The sequence below is a fragment of the Carassius carassius genome, chromosome 11 (assembly GCF_963082965.1).
Source record: "Carassius carassius chromosome 11, fCarCar2.1, whole genome shotgun sequence".
In the NCBI taxonomy this organism is placed as follows: domain Eukaryota; kingdom Metazoa; phylum Chordata; class Actinopteri; order Cypriniformes; family Cyprinidae; genus Carassius; species Carassius carassius.
The window spans coordinates 17,816,222-17,831,563 of NC_081765.1; the positions used below are offsets into that span (position 1 = coordinate 17,816,222).

Sequence of the window (15,342 nt, forward strand, 5' to 3'; positions counted from 1 at the left end):
CCTCGAAGAGAGCCCTCCGGGATCGAAGCGTCCGCATTGGCAAACGTTCGTGACGTCACGCCTTTCCGATGGACTGATTGCACACGATATTCAGAGTCGGTCTCGTCAGGGACGTTCCCCAAAAGCGTTTCGACGCAGCTCGAGTTCCTGAAAATGAACCTCATATTTTTGGGGATTGGGGGCAAAGCCTTCAGCTCCTCAGTCCACAACTCCCATCTGCCTGGACCCTGTTAATGTCATCATCATTTGTTCATTCTAAACCATTTTATTTTTTTATTTTTTTTTACAGTGTTTTGTTTCGCTGTCCTTCTGTGTGTCTTAAACTGCAGAGTATATTAACTCTGCATTGTTTTCAACTCCACCATCATGACACCCTGTGATATTTCTTCAACGGTGCTCTCTTTGTAGAAGCTCTATATACACCACAAAATAATTATGGGCTTGTTCATGGTCCTGTCTATTCAGAAAAAGGCTTTTATCTAAAGCAGAAAAATGTAAGCAAGGGGTAATCCATTTATTCTCTATTAAATTACATTTTCAGCATTTAATGAGGCATGAAATTGGCAAATTAGACCAGGTTAAACCAGGCTGGATATCAGAATTGCACATTAGCTTTCTAGAACGCTAGACTGGGAAGCATTTGTTTGAGAAGAAATGAGAAGTTGCAGGAAAGTGGAGATACACTGGGCATAGAAAGGATCACCCCCTTTAAAATAATTGTGTTGCTTTGCAGACACAGTTTTTGTTTTATCCAGCTGTATTTACTTATTACACAGATTTACACTGTGTACAGCTGGATAAAACAAAAACTGTCAGTCTTCCTTTAAGGCTGCAAAGCAACAAAATGTGATTCTTTAAAGGGGGGTAATTCTTTACTATACACACTGCAATTGTACTCAATATGGATAATATAGATACAATATTTAATAATGATTTAAATTGTGTTAATTTTGGAATCTATTATTAGATGGTTTATTATGAATTCTTTCAAATGATTTCAATTTGCCCATTTTTCATTACACAGAACAAATATGTAAATCTGCACCTTTACTCTTCATCAAATGGATATGTGATATTAAATGTAAATTAGTAAATTAGACTTTAGTTTAAAATGTATGTGAACTAGGGGAAGTGTATATATTAGGTCCTGTAACCGGTAACTATATTCTGACTATTTATATATAGCAATTAACCATGCTTTATTTTAAATGGTAAAATGACTAATAATACATATACTGAAATCATATAAGGACTTAGAAGATGAATGTATGGTAATTATTAAAGAACTATCAGAATGATGTGTAGACGCATGCATAAATAGATTTAGATGGAGTACATCATTTCACATCACAGGACATCAACTTTCAACTTTTTACCTAATTTCCCCCCCAAAAAAATTAGGACAAGAAAAAAAAATTCCCACCCTGACTGACCACACGAGGCAAAAAACAAAGATGTCCTATATGAAGTAGGAGAGGTCAAAGCTAGCAGTACTTTTTTGACTAACAAACAGCTCAGTAAGATCTTGTTGACCTCTGAAAAGCACATTTCTAGGTATTATATAATGGGGTTTTAATACATTTTCAAAACCATTACTTCCTCCATTGCTGTTTAATCAATACAACACATTCCCAGAACTACTAATCCAATCAATTATTCATAATTATTCCTTTATAAACTTAATTGCACCTTTAGATCAATCTGCTGCAGCAATGACAATCTATACAAACACTGCTGCCATTGATTTGAGACAAAATGGTGTGTGCTCTTTCGGCATAAAATATATATATATATATATATATATATATATATATATATATATATATATATATATATATATATATATATATATATATATATATATATATATATATAAACCTTTAAGTGCAATACCCTGATGACAAACTAGGAGGAAGCAAATAAAATCATTCCTATCTGGGAGGAGGGAGATTTAAGCATTGATCCTGCACCAGCAACAGTAATCAATGAATCAATGAGACTCGCCATCTGTTGACACTTTTTGATCTTCTTATATGATCTCTGTCTCAAAGGAGCAGGTGGAAAAAGATTATAACCTTTAAAGGAGAAATGTAGACAGTATTGATAGGCTTTAGACAGCACAACAATTGCAAATGTTGCCTTAAGTTTGGCCTTTCAGGGCACTAAAGCAAGTAACAATTTAAAAGACAAATTTGCAGTGGACATCACAAACTAAACTGCTTGTGAGGACTAAGTAAAGCTAAACAAGATACATTTTAATTCATTAGATCAAAATGAAAGCTTATGTGTTGTGGGTGGTTGCTAGGACATTGCTATGTGTTTGCTAAGACATTTTGTTTGGTTGTTAGTGAACTGCCTCTGTGTGTTCTCAGCAGAAGTGTGGATCAATTTCTGCTACATAGTGAAAGCTGAAAACCTTAAGTATGCAACATTTCACAATTCAACATTTTTACTTTTTATCTGCTCACCTCAAGCCAGGAGAAGACAGCTCTCTTGTTCCCCTTCATCTGGCTCTCCTCTCTAAACTCTTCCATCATGCAGTCCATCCGATTCATCAGAGACCTCACCAGGCTCGTGTTGGATGTAGGAGATAATTCCTGAATGCCCACACAAAACACACTCCATTAATCCAGACCAAAAACCCAAGGCTAGATGATTAGTGATATGCCATTATACTGGGCAAAGCTATCTTAAAGGTACGCAATACATGCTTTGATATTGGTTTTCAATGTGAAATAATAAATAACAGCATAACAATGGCTAGACAGAAAATGACAAACAAGGTTGTGAAGAAATGTGTCAGTAAATGAGCGAAAGAAAATGCTAGTCTGTCTGACAAAAACTGTATTAACCAAAGTGCACTAAGAGACAAAACAAGACTGCCAGGAAAAGTAATATTTAAAAAAAGAAAGCACATAATTAGTGCTTTATCCCATTCTGAGCATAATGCATGCATGCAAGCACAAAAGAACCTCTAATTGCAGAAGCCTGTGGTTATTGGGAAAGAAAATGATGTCTGTAATGTCTGTAGTTAATTGAGACTATGCAACATTTTCCTATTCCTTCCAGACTCTTAGAGTGAAATGTATGTCATATAAAAACTAATGGGTCTTTTCTGGTATCAGTGCATTTTAAGTCTCAAGTTAGTTTTTAGAAATATGTTTCACATTTCAGTAAGACCAGGAAAAATACAGAGAAACAAGAAATACTCAATTTGAAGAAAATATAACATTAGTGAAGGGATGATCTACAGTCAGTCGGTTAATCATCATAAAATAAACCTCCGGTAATTAGGACCTGACACAAATTTGAAGGGTATTGTATCATCCTACATGGGTTTATTTTGAGCTTTAAAGAATACGGAACTTGTTTGAAATTATTTGTTCAGTGCGCTTTACATGAGACTAAAATCATCTAAAATAAGTGAATGCTCTTTTAATCCATATTGCTGTGTATGTTGCCTGGTGGTTAACATCGTATTGCATCGGTTGCAGGAACAAATATTAAGCATATTTGCAGCAGCATTTATACATCTGTGTTCATACACCTGGAGCAATACGCAGCTACAGCATGCAATCTCTCGAAGGACACGCCAATAAGGCCGTGAGAACAGGGTTAAACGAGACCAGCATTCTCGTGTAAGCGTTTCAACGAGGGTTCGCTGTATTTAGCGGCAAATATCAATGTCACTGGTGTTTATTTCTAAGGTTGATGTCACATTAACTGTGTGTTTCAGATGCACGCAGCTTCAAAAGCAGCCATTTATCGCTCTATGGCTTCTATACATCGTGACAAGAACGTGACAAAAATAGCCATGTTTACATGTATTTTATTTCTACATCCAGATTTAAAGATTCGGTGGACCACATGAGACGTTATCTAATCTGATGTGGTGTTTTCATGTGCTCGTGCTTCGATTTTGGGGCATAAGTGGCTACGATGACATGCAAATTGCCAATAGCTGCTCGCACTTGCTTGGAATTAACAGACAAATATTGAACATCTAGTGTTCATTAGTGTGCTCAGTCATGTGGCCTGAACACGATCACATACACACTTAGGCCGTCTTCTATCGTACCACTGGTGTGGTCGGGACCATTAAAGAGTAACTAAACCCTAAACCAACTTTTTTTAGTTAATGATCTATAAGAATGGGGCTTTATTAGTGCTGTTCATTGATTCGAGTAACTTTTTTGACATTTGAGTATAAAGTGTTTTAATTCTACAATATATGGTGTAAAAACATGTGAGTGCTGCCCTCTTCAGGTTGAACGGTGGCTACTGCAGTTGATTTTTCCTATTGGATGTTGCGGTGGCAAATGACGTAAGCGATGGCAGGTGACGTAAGCAGTTTCCAGCTCACCACGCCCCATGGTACGAGCTACCACGCCCTTGGCAGTATAAAACCATCAAAATCACTGTAGTGAGTCAGGACCTGGAATTGCGAGTATTGGTAACGACCAGGATATACTATTATAGCATCTCTTTAGCATAGCAATTATATAGCTATTTAGATCTTCAAGTTAGCGTAGATTTATCTGTATTTAGTACAGTGGTCAGGATGGTACGGAGGTGTGTTGCTAGTTGCGACAGCACTGCTGGACTGCATAGTTTACCAGCAGACTTTAAAATTAGGCGCCAGTGGTTGCATGCACTTGGCCTGGAAGACTGCAAGTTCCCGCCTAGAGCTCGAGTGTGCAAACTGCATTTTACACGGGATTGCTTCTCCAACGCAATGGAGGTGGAAATGGGCTTCTCCACACAGCTCGCGCTGAAAAGCGACGCGGTGCAGGAGTTAATACCGCAGTTTGAGCCAGCGGCTCGAATTGATATGAACAGACACCTCGACACCCTCCACTTCAGGTGAATGTGGGGGAGAAAAGTCCTCTACTTCAAATGATCGCTCTGTTGCAAAGCTACTTGCGTCACTACAGTCACTCTCCATTTTAGCGTCTCTGACAGCAGCTGTCAATCAATCTGTCACTGCGGGTCTCAGGATCACGCCGTACTCACTCAGCCCCGCCCTAGGTTCGTCCCCCATCTCCGCTGTGATCTGCCCACTTTTCAGCATTTTTCAAATATTGTCAGTGGGTGGAGTCAGGCTCTGAGCAAGGGTTTAGTTACACTTTAAGTATACCCAGGGTTCGAAATGAGGGGGGTCTGGGGGGGTCCCGGACCCTCCATAAGTCATTAGGAACCCCCCACAAGAATTCATATTTTAACATTAAAAATTATAACATAAAAATTATAAAATTTTAACATTATAAATTATATTTTAACATTAAAAATGATTGCGAAAATTATAGGTTTTAGTGACGTTTTGTATTTATAACGGTAATTAATTGATTTCCTAGCGCGAGGCAGCAATCAGTGCAGCTATTAGCCGAGTGAGTTTCTATACAGCGTCACAGATTGTTGTGGTGCTCCCGCAGACACGTACTAGATGAACGCGGCAAAAAGAGACATCATAAAGAGTGAAATCCTGAATGAAAATCCTGTAAGTACTTCGATTGTGTTTATATCTCCATAATTGCTTATAGTAAAATATTATGAGTTCGAGTTCCTAAATCAAAAGTTGCATTAACTAGAGATACCCAGTGTAATGTAGAAGAGTACGTTTGTCAACATTTCTTGCTAGCTGTAACTTATGTGTATGAAGCTAAATGATCTGCCAGCTAACAGCAGACCTAGCAGCTAGACTAGTTATTCAAAGCTAGCTTAACAACCTAACGTTACTTGTCCAGTCAGTGATTACGAAATATAACCAGGACTTAATTCAAGTCTGTGAGTTGATTAAAGTGAATGTGATTTGAGCATGACTGCACATGAGAGCTTGGTAAGCAATCTAGGAAGCTAATATTATTTTTCTTAATTTAGCATCCTGCACATGGAGCGAAAAAGAGTAAAAGGAAAGATCACCGACTTTTTTCAAGTGTAAATTGTGCTTATGTGATAACATGGCTGTTGTTGGGGGAAATTGTAGATATCAGGGACGCAAAAATGGCGGGCTTTTTGGCGCCTCCCGCCTAGTTTTTCTTTTACTCTCTATGGTATCTGTAACTGCATCAAATTCTCATCAAATTCTGCTTTAAAAAGCCTGCTGTAGCCTATTTTGCCGTCAATACTGCCGACGTTGTCTTTGGTGTATCTGTAGGCTATATATTTATGTTAAACATCCAAATGTAGACTGGTCTGTCGGTGTACAGAGCCACACAGTCGCAGACAGAAGTTTGTGAACACCAAATTCCCTTGTCTTTCTTATCGGTGTTTGAATAAAAAAAATAAAAAAAAGAACGATATGTGTTCGAAAAAAGAAGTCAAAGTGCCCGTCTCAACGAATTTCCCCGTAAACGCAGTTAGAGAAAGAAAACGGATGCGTGTAATTACCGGTATTAGATGCACGCATTCATCTTAAAGGGACAGCAACCCAATATACCTGCAGCTGTTTGTGTCACCAAAGTTAATCAAACAACAAAAGAGAAAATACACTTTTGTAGCTAAAGATGAACTGTATTAATTATATGAATCATATTTAATGTTTCATACATTAAATACATTGAATGCAGTGTTATTTTACATTTGATTATTCGATTTCTGTAACTTAATACAGTTAATTTACCTGAAAAACCAAAAGCCCTGCTATATTTCACATGTATTTTTGTTCTATTGCATTTATATATGCTTGTACTTTGTTTATTATTTTCTATGCAGAGGCACTAGGCCTACCCTACAAAATTACCCCAATCATCCTAGAACTTTACAAAAAGAGCTACTCAAATCATCAGGTGAAATTGTTTTCGGGAAGTATTGGTAAAATAAAGTAGTAGAGTAGTAAACCAAGAAGAAGTGATATATATTTTTTCAGAATTTCATTTTACTCTGTGTCTATATGGGTGGGCCGGGGATGTAAGTATCTAGATATTTGCAGCGGGGCGAGGGCTTCGATTACCTCTCTCTTTTTTGATCATACATTTGTTTGCTAATTATTACAAATTTTAGGGGACCCCCCAAGAGTCCCAAGTCATTTCGAACCCTGAGTATACCCACTTGTTTTGTTGCTTCGCAAAATCTGTAATTTACTATCATGAATCGTTCCCTTTAATGGTGTACCATACAGTTGTGAAACTAGTGATTCTTTGTTGTAATTGGTGCATTATCAGTTCTGTCATCTCATATTTCCCCGCCCATCATCTACTGAGTGCGCGTGTCCGCTGCAGCGAGAGAACTCCACTCAAATGCCATCGGGAGCACCGGGACATTTCTGGTCCGGTTGAGTGAGAGCTGATCGCCGAAGCGAGGGAATTCTCCCCCACTTTAGGCACCGTTTCTAAATTACACCAAACTGCAAAAAAGTGTGAGGCGGCGCTACGCACTGCATCCGCCAGCTGCATTCAAGAGCAGAGTCTCCTGCACAGCGCTGCGTTTGCGCTATGTAAAGTGATAAACCGCTTCATCCATTCAGATGTTACACAGAATTATTGATACTGTCGTTTCGTGTGACACATGAGAACATTAAAGGTTCTGTAATGTTGCTGGCTGAAAACACCCAGAATAATGTTAATGGCATGAAGAGGAAAACGTACTCGGTTACTAACGTAACCTCAGTTCTCTCTAGAAGAGGGAACGAGTACTGCGTCTTAGCTAAGACGCTACGGAAAAGTCTCTTTTCACGAAATACTGAAGCAAAAAATTATCCTTAATTTTGAATTTTTGTAAAGCGCATTTGCAGCAGTACACAGCCATAGGCGAGACGGCTCGCTCGCTCATTGGCTGTTCTGCAGCAAGTGCACAGCCTATCGAGCGCAGGCTGATGCAATATAAGACCAATTAGGACGCTTCGCGCCCATCATGCCACTTCCCGCCGAAACGGGTGTGGCCCAACCCTATAAAAGGAGCTCGAAAAGGCTGACTCACCTGATTTATTTTATCGCCGAAGCGAACCAGAGTGAATCGTACGCATGGCAGAGAACGCAGTACTCGTTCCCTCTTCTAGAGAGAACCGAGGTTACGTTAGTAACCGAGTACGTTCTCTTACGAGAGTTCTCTCGTACTGCGTCTTAGCTAAGACGCTACGGGAACCCTTCAGAAGGGGGACCCTTCATGGCCTCCAAAACCGCCGCGAGGTCCCATATAGGGACTGACAGAGGTCTGGGAGGATTCAGCCTCCTAGCTCCTCTAAGGAAGCGGATGACCAAATCGTTCCTTCCTATTGACTGACCGAGCGCTGTTCAGAAAACGCTGCGATGGCCGCCACATAAACTTTGAGCGTGGATGGGGCTCTGCCTTTATCCAACAGCTCCTGTAGGAAGGAGAGAACCTCCGGTTGAGGGTGCCAAATCAAGCCCCTGGCCTGCGAGAGGAGGTCCCTCCTCAACGGCACTGGCCATGGGGCGATGTCTGCTAACTGCATCAAATCTGGGAACCATGGTTGGTCCTTCCAAAAAGGTGCTACAAGCAGTATTGAACATCTCGTTTCTCTCACCCGTTCTATCACCTGCGGAAGGAGGGAGACGGGAGGGAAAGCATAAAGCGGGCAGCACGGCCATCTCCGCGACAGCACGCTTTCGTCCTTGGAAAAGAACGCGGGGCAGTGAGCGTTTTCGTGGGACGCGAAGAGGTCCACCTCCGCCCTGCCAAATCTCTCCCACAACAGCTGGACTGTTTTCGAGTGTAGAGACCATTTGCCCGTGGGAATGTTGCTTCTGGACAGCCTGTCTGGACCCAGATTCTGTAGCCCAGGCACATGAACTGCCCTCAGCGAGCGCAAGTTGCGCTGAACCCTAACCAGGAGGCGTTCTGCCAACCTGTACAGGTTTCGGGACCCGAGACTGCCCTGGCGATTTCTGTAGGACACCACAGACATGTCGTCCGAACGGACCAAGACGTGGTGTCCCTTGATTTGGGGACAAAAGCGCGTCAGCGTGTTCTCCACTGCCAGCATTTCTTGACAGTTGATATGTTGGAGCCTTTCCCGTTCTGACCACAGGCCAAAGGACGGTCTGCCCTCGAGCAGCGCTCCCCATCCCGAAGTGGAGGCGTCCGTCGACACCATCTCCACTTTCGAGGAAGTCCCCAGGCTTACACCTGATTGGTACCAGTCACTAGCTGTCCAGGGTTTCAGGGCTGTAACACAGCCCTGATTGACCTTGAGACGCAGTCGACCAGATACCCACGCTCCGCGCGGTACCCGCGCTTTCAGCCAGAACTGCAGGGGGCGCATGCGGAGCAGGCACAACTGCAGAACCGGAGATGCTGAGGCCATGAGACCCAGCATCCTCTGACATTCTCTGAGCGAAACGGTCACGCCACAGCGGAGAGAACTCACCGCGCGCTGTGGTGACAGCCGCGCCGTCATGGAACGTGAGTCCAGAACTAAACCCAAAACAGTATCGTCTGACTGGGGTTCAGCGACTCTTCGTCCAGTTCACACTGAGACCGAGTTTCTCGAGGTGATCGAGTAAAACGGCCCTGTGCTCCACGAGCTCCGCTCGTGATTGAGCCAGAATCAGCCAGTCGTCCAAGTAGTTCAGCACTCGCATGCCTCTGAGTCTGAGAGGAGCGAGCGCTGCGTCCATGCACCTCGTAAATGCACGAGGAGCTACAGACAAGCCGAACGGCAGGACTGCAAACTGGTATGCCTGGCCCTCGAAGGCGAATCTCAAATATCGCCTGTGACTTGACACCATCTATATTTGAAAATACGCGTCCTTCAGATCTATTGACATGAACCAGTCTCCTCTGCGAATATGCGCGAGGAGCTTCCTGGTCGTAAGCATTCTGAAACTGCGTTTCACCAATGCCTTGTTCAGCTGTCTTAGATCCAGTATGGGCCTGAGACCCCCGTCTCTCTTGGGCACTAGAAAGTATCTGCTGTACAGCCCCCCCTCGCTTTGAGCTTGAGACACAGGCTCTACAGCCCCTCTGCTCAACAGTTTTGACATTTCGGCCCGAAGTATGTGTGTTTTGACCGTGGTTTCGACGCGCGCTAAAAGCGCGGAGGGCGTCGAAAAAACTGTAGCGAGTAGCCTCTCCTTATAATGCCTAGCACCCAATCCGAAACCCCTGGAAGCGCTGAACATGCATCTGCATGAATGGCTAAGGGCTGGATGCGAAGCGCGCTCTGCTGACTGAGCAACAGCGGCGCTTCGGTGTGCTGTAACATGGGCTTTACGCCTGTGGCATTTGAGGCGGGGAGCGCGCTGATCACAGCGGGCAGATCGCTCCTCCTCGACCCCGTCCCGGCGCTTAACCGATTGAGGGAGGGCTGAGCGGGTCCCGTGGGACTCGTGATGTCTGCGAGTAACTGTGGGCTGCAAGTGTGCACATTTACTGCTTTCGACTCACTGTCTGCCTGGGCAGAGCGTACGTGCAAGGGTTTCGTTTTTACAGAAACCACGCGCCGTGTGTGACATAGTGTTTGTGGGCACTGAGGAGTGGGCACGTTTACTATGTGGAGTGCGTGACCGATCTGAGTCGATCTTATAGGCGCGAGCCCTGTGTGCAGGGCTGTGCTTATATGTGGAGATGGGCACTGAGCAGTGGGCATCGTCACTACATTTATAGCACCATCGGCCGTGGCCGGACGAACGTGCACGGGTTTCGTTTTTACAGAAACCACATGACGCGTGTGACATAGTAATTGTGGGCACTGAGGAGTGGGCACGCTTACTATGCAGTGCGCGCGATCGACTTGAGTCGCTTTCATGGGCGCGAGCCCTGTGTGAAGGGCTGTGCTTATATGTGGAGATGGGCACTGAGCAGTGGGCATCGTCCCTACATTTATAGCACCATCGGCCGTGGCCGGGACACCAGAAATTACACCTTTTTCGGGAAATATCTGTTTTTTTTTTTGTTTTTTTTCGTTTTGGCACAAGCGGGCCACCATACAGGCTTGCGCATTGCAAAAGACGCTGAAACAGTCACAAACCCTGGAACTGAAACAGCGGCGCGCTTAGGCGACTCGTACACCGGCGCTTTCCTAGGATGGCTTCGGGGCTCCCGGCCTCACCTTAATCCTCTGCCACGGTCCCCGCGGCACGGGCGACGGCCGGTAGAGCGAGAACGGGGCTCTCGAGCTGCGTTGCTGAAGCTGTTGTGATAACGGCTTTTGTGTGCAGGCAAGCGGGCAACTGTGCAGGCTTGCGCGTTGCAGAAAATGCTGAGACAGTCACAATTTCTGGAACTGAAACAGCGGCGCGCTTGGGTGAGAGCTCGTCCACAGCGGAACTTGTACACCGGCGCTTCGATGAAGTAGCCATCGTGTGCAGTGCAGACGCAGCCTGCTCAGCAGCAGAAGATTTGTGCGAGCAGAGGTGACGTCATGCAGCAGGCTTTAGATGGCAACACCGCTTTCGTCCGCCGTCCAGCAGAGGGCGGACAAAGGTGCGTCGCTATCGCCTGTTCCACCGGCGGAAGTGACTGGTAGTTCCTGTTTTTAGCATCATCCAGTGTGGAGAATTCTAGTGAGACAGACGAACGAGTTCGCGCTGAATATGGAGCGTTCCAAGCCTTTGCCACCTCTTCGTGAAGCTCAGGAAGAAATGAGGCGGGCTTTGAGAAGTACGCTCATCCGAGAGGAAACTACCATCCAGCCGGGAACGAGAGGGGGGGCGCTGGTGCAGACCACTCGAGGCCGAGACTCGACGCGGCGAGCGTGAGCACTCGCCTCGGCTCCTTCTCGATATCAGCTCGTTTGCTGGGCTTCTGAGCAGAAGGTGCGAGATCCTCGGAGCTCGCCCAGCCCTCACTGCCCGAAGCTAGCAGAGTGCGGTGCCTCAGCGCAGCGGAGAATGCAGGCTCAGAGAAAAGGCCAAGCGAGTCCTCAGAGTCACCATGGCAACAGCTCACAGTGAGGGCATCCGCCGTCAGCGAGCGCGAGAGCTGCATGATCTTCACCCAGGCAGGAGACACAGATGACGTACCGGTCTCCCTCGCTGAGTGGGGCTCTGACGAGCCTCAGGAAGGCATCTTAAAAAAGACGCAGGCTCTTTTATGAGTGTGTTTCGCAGGGCGAACACACACACACGCATAAAGAACAGCTGGATATAACAGAATTGAAAGGATATGTGCGCCGGACCGCACAGCAGGAACGGCAGTAGAAGGCGGCGAAGGCCAGCAGCTTCAGAATGGCTCGTCCCGCTGAGATGCTTCTCAGACGGCGCTTGCTTCCTCCATGATCCAGCGATGCGTGAGCTTCGCTGAAGAGATAAATCAGGTGAGTCAGCCTTTTCGAGCTCCTTTTATAGGGTTGGGCCACACCCGTTTCGGCGGGAAGTGGCGTGATGGGCGCGAAGCGTCCTAATTGGTCTGATATTGCATCAGCCTGCGCTTGATAGGCTGTGCACTTGCTGCAGAACAGCCAATGAGCGAGCGAGCCGTCTCGCCTATGGCTGTGTACTGCTGCAAATGCGCTTTACAAAAATTCAAAATTAAGGATAATTTTTTGCTTCAGTATTTCGTGAAAAGAGACTTTTCCATAGCGTCTTAGCTAAGATGCAGTACGAGAGAACTCTCGTAAAAGAACTGGAAAACATCAAGGCATGTCAATTCAGCAAGGGGAAATAACTGTAGCCTAAGACCTTCTTTAATGCAGCTCTGAAATTAATTGTATTATGATATATATATATAAAAAAGGTAAATTTAAATGGTAAAATACATGATTCTCACCAAACATGAATCAGGAGGGGGCAGCTTATGAATGCAGATAGTGCTTGTAACATTTACAAATGGGTTTATGAATCTGTAATAATTCATACAATAGATGGACATAGATGTATCCTTCGCTGCCTTTGATATCCCACAATCCCGTGTGTTACATCCTGTGACATTTAAGCCAAAAAATAAAGATGGCATCTAAAAAGTTGCGCTCTGTGGTCAGTTTGTGTGTAAATGTATGTTTCTGAACAACGTTTTCCACTTATGTAATTTCTAGCGAGAAATGAATATTGCAGTAATGAAATATCCACTTAGTTATAACCAAAGCTCTCTATATTTTGCTGTAGATCATTAAACCATTACTCCGCCTCAGAAGCCTGTCCGAAATCCGTTTCATGAGGTGCCTTTGGGAAAAAATGCTGCTAGGGGTGTATGCTTCCCCAATACAGTTCTCTCAAATATTTTGCATAAGCAGCTAAGCAACATGCTTGTTGTATGCTTCTCTCCGAGTTTGGGTGATGCTTCCCCCATAAATATAGTATCAAGCAACATTTCTCATAGCTGGCCATTCAAATTGTATCAGTTGTGTTGGGGAGTTTTGGCATATGGTTGTTTTGGGGGTTTGTCTTGCTGCTCTCCCCGCTCTGTCCAAGCATGGCTGCATGGACAGGCGTGTGGAGTGTTGCCCAGAACATAACCATACCGCCAACACTAACTGTATGCAATTATAATTGTCATAAATATACTTGACGGAAGTGGTCCTGATTGAAATCGAGCATCGTGTTAGTTCAGTCAGGCCATGTTAGTCACACTTGCATCAGCTGACAGTCAGCTGTTCCTGACGTGTACCAATCCAGTCTTGACACCTATCACCTGCGGTCTATTTAAATTCCCATTATTCAGTGTCTCTTCCATCGCATTGCTGCTTGCAATTAACTCCCTCCTCCAACCCCAGCTCCACCAACTGAACCTGTAATCCGATCTAACTTGTTCTTTCTTTACAGTGTCTTCATTGGAAGCAGTCTCTATGACATTTTGTTTACAACTCATGTAATTGTGAATTGTAATTATATATGCTTATAATGGTTCTGTTCTGTACCCCAGGGGAGTTTGTCTTGCTGCTCTCCCCGCTCTGTCCAAGCATGGCTGCATGGACAGGCGTGTGGAGTGTTGCCCAGAACATAACCATACCGCCAACACTAACTGTATGCAATTATAATTATAATGCAATTATAATTGTCATAAATATACTTGATAAGAAGTGGTCATGATTGAAGTGCAATTTAATATCAGTTCAATGAATGTGCAGCTCTTAATATTAAAGATGCCTTTTAATTCTGTGGGAAATAACTCCCTTATTATCTGCAGCACGGTTACAGTTGTACCTTAGTGCCTTCGCAGATGAGCTGAAGACACAATGGCAGCATGTGGTCGAAGTGGCCAGTGATAAGGTCTTTGTGCATGGAGCTCAGAGTAGAGGGCAAAGTGTTGAGCCAAGACAGCATCAAAGGCCGCCCTCCCAACATGTGAGGCTCAATGTAGATCAAACCACAGTGAGATACCTGCACAGAAAGCAGTAATATCCCAGCTTGATAAAAGAACTGATACACTATTGGGTCAGCAAAAGAAGTCTCTTATGACTACCAAGACTGAATTCATTTGATTAGAAATTAATGGTCTTCAGTGTCACATGATCCTTCAGAAATGCTTTGGTGCCCAGGAAACATTTCTTATTATGATAAATGTTGAAAAAAGTTGCGCTGCTTAATATTTTTGTGAAAAACGTTATACATTTTTGTTTTCCAGGCTTATTTGATGAATAGAAAGTTAAAAAGAAAGTTATTTTTGGAAACAGACATTTTTGTAATAATGTAAAAGCCTATAAAAAAACAGCTGACTAGATAATGTGACTTTCGTGAATATATATATATATATATATAAAGCTCTATCAAAAAGATGCAAACAAACAGCACTCATTGCCACAGTCCTTTCTAAAGGATGTGGACATTCAAACTTTTTATATATTACTTAGCCATCTGGAATGGTGCAAAGTTCAAACAAATTGCATTTTATTCATCTGTATGGCAGCTGCACTGGGTTACTAAAAAGATAAAGGTCTTCTGTGCTTAATGGTTTGATGAATTGCGCATCATCAAGGTTACGTGACGGAAACAGCTGTCGGCTCCAACAGTAGGCCCATGTGAATGGTAGAGGTGTAAGTGAATTGCAAACTTGGTGCTTATGCACAGGTGTTAAGCCGGAGGACAGATCTGGAACAAGCATGACCTCAAGAGCATGTTAGCTTGTTCAACTGGATTCTCATTGAACTTTGGTCTAGTTTGCAGCAGGCCACGAGTCAAGCATTAATATAGAAAATGGAGGAGAACAAGGCAGAAATTGCGAGAGACATATATAAGCCAAAGGAAAATTTATGCTAGAGCCAGACCTTTTTTGTTTTGTGTCAAAGCAAGACAAGATATTCACACAAATGTGATCTCTGCCTCCCTCTGTCCCTCTGGCTCTGTTGTCTACTTTGATCTGATCTGGTGATGGTCGACAACAACACAAAAACACACAACATTTTCACACTCTTTCGTTCTCCATAAGATGCTTGTTTAATCTCTGTCATCATCACCCATTCCTTTGAAACTGAGCCTTCTGCCCACACTGGGCCAGAAAAAGCTGGGA

The 15,342-nt window shown here is 43.9% G+C and overlaps 1 pseudogene; it reads right to left on the reverse strand.

Moving 5' to 3' along the window:
* LOC132152601 (dynein axonemal heavy chain 7-like) overlaps positions 1-15,342 on the reverse strand; it is an 82,308-nt pseudogene that overhangs the window by 37,949 nt on the left and 29,017 nt on the right.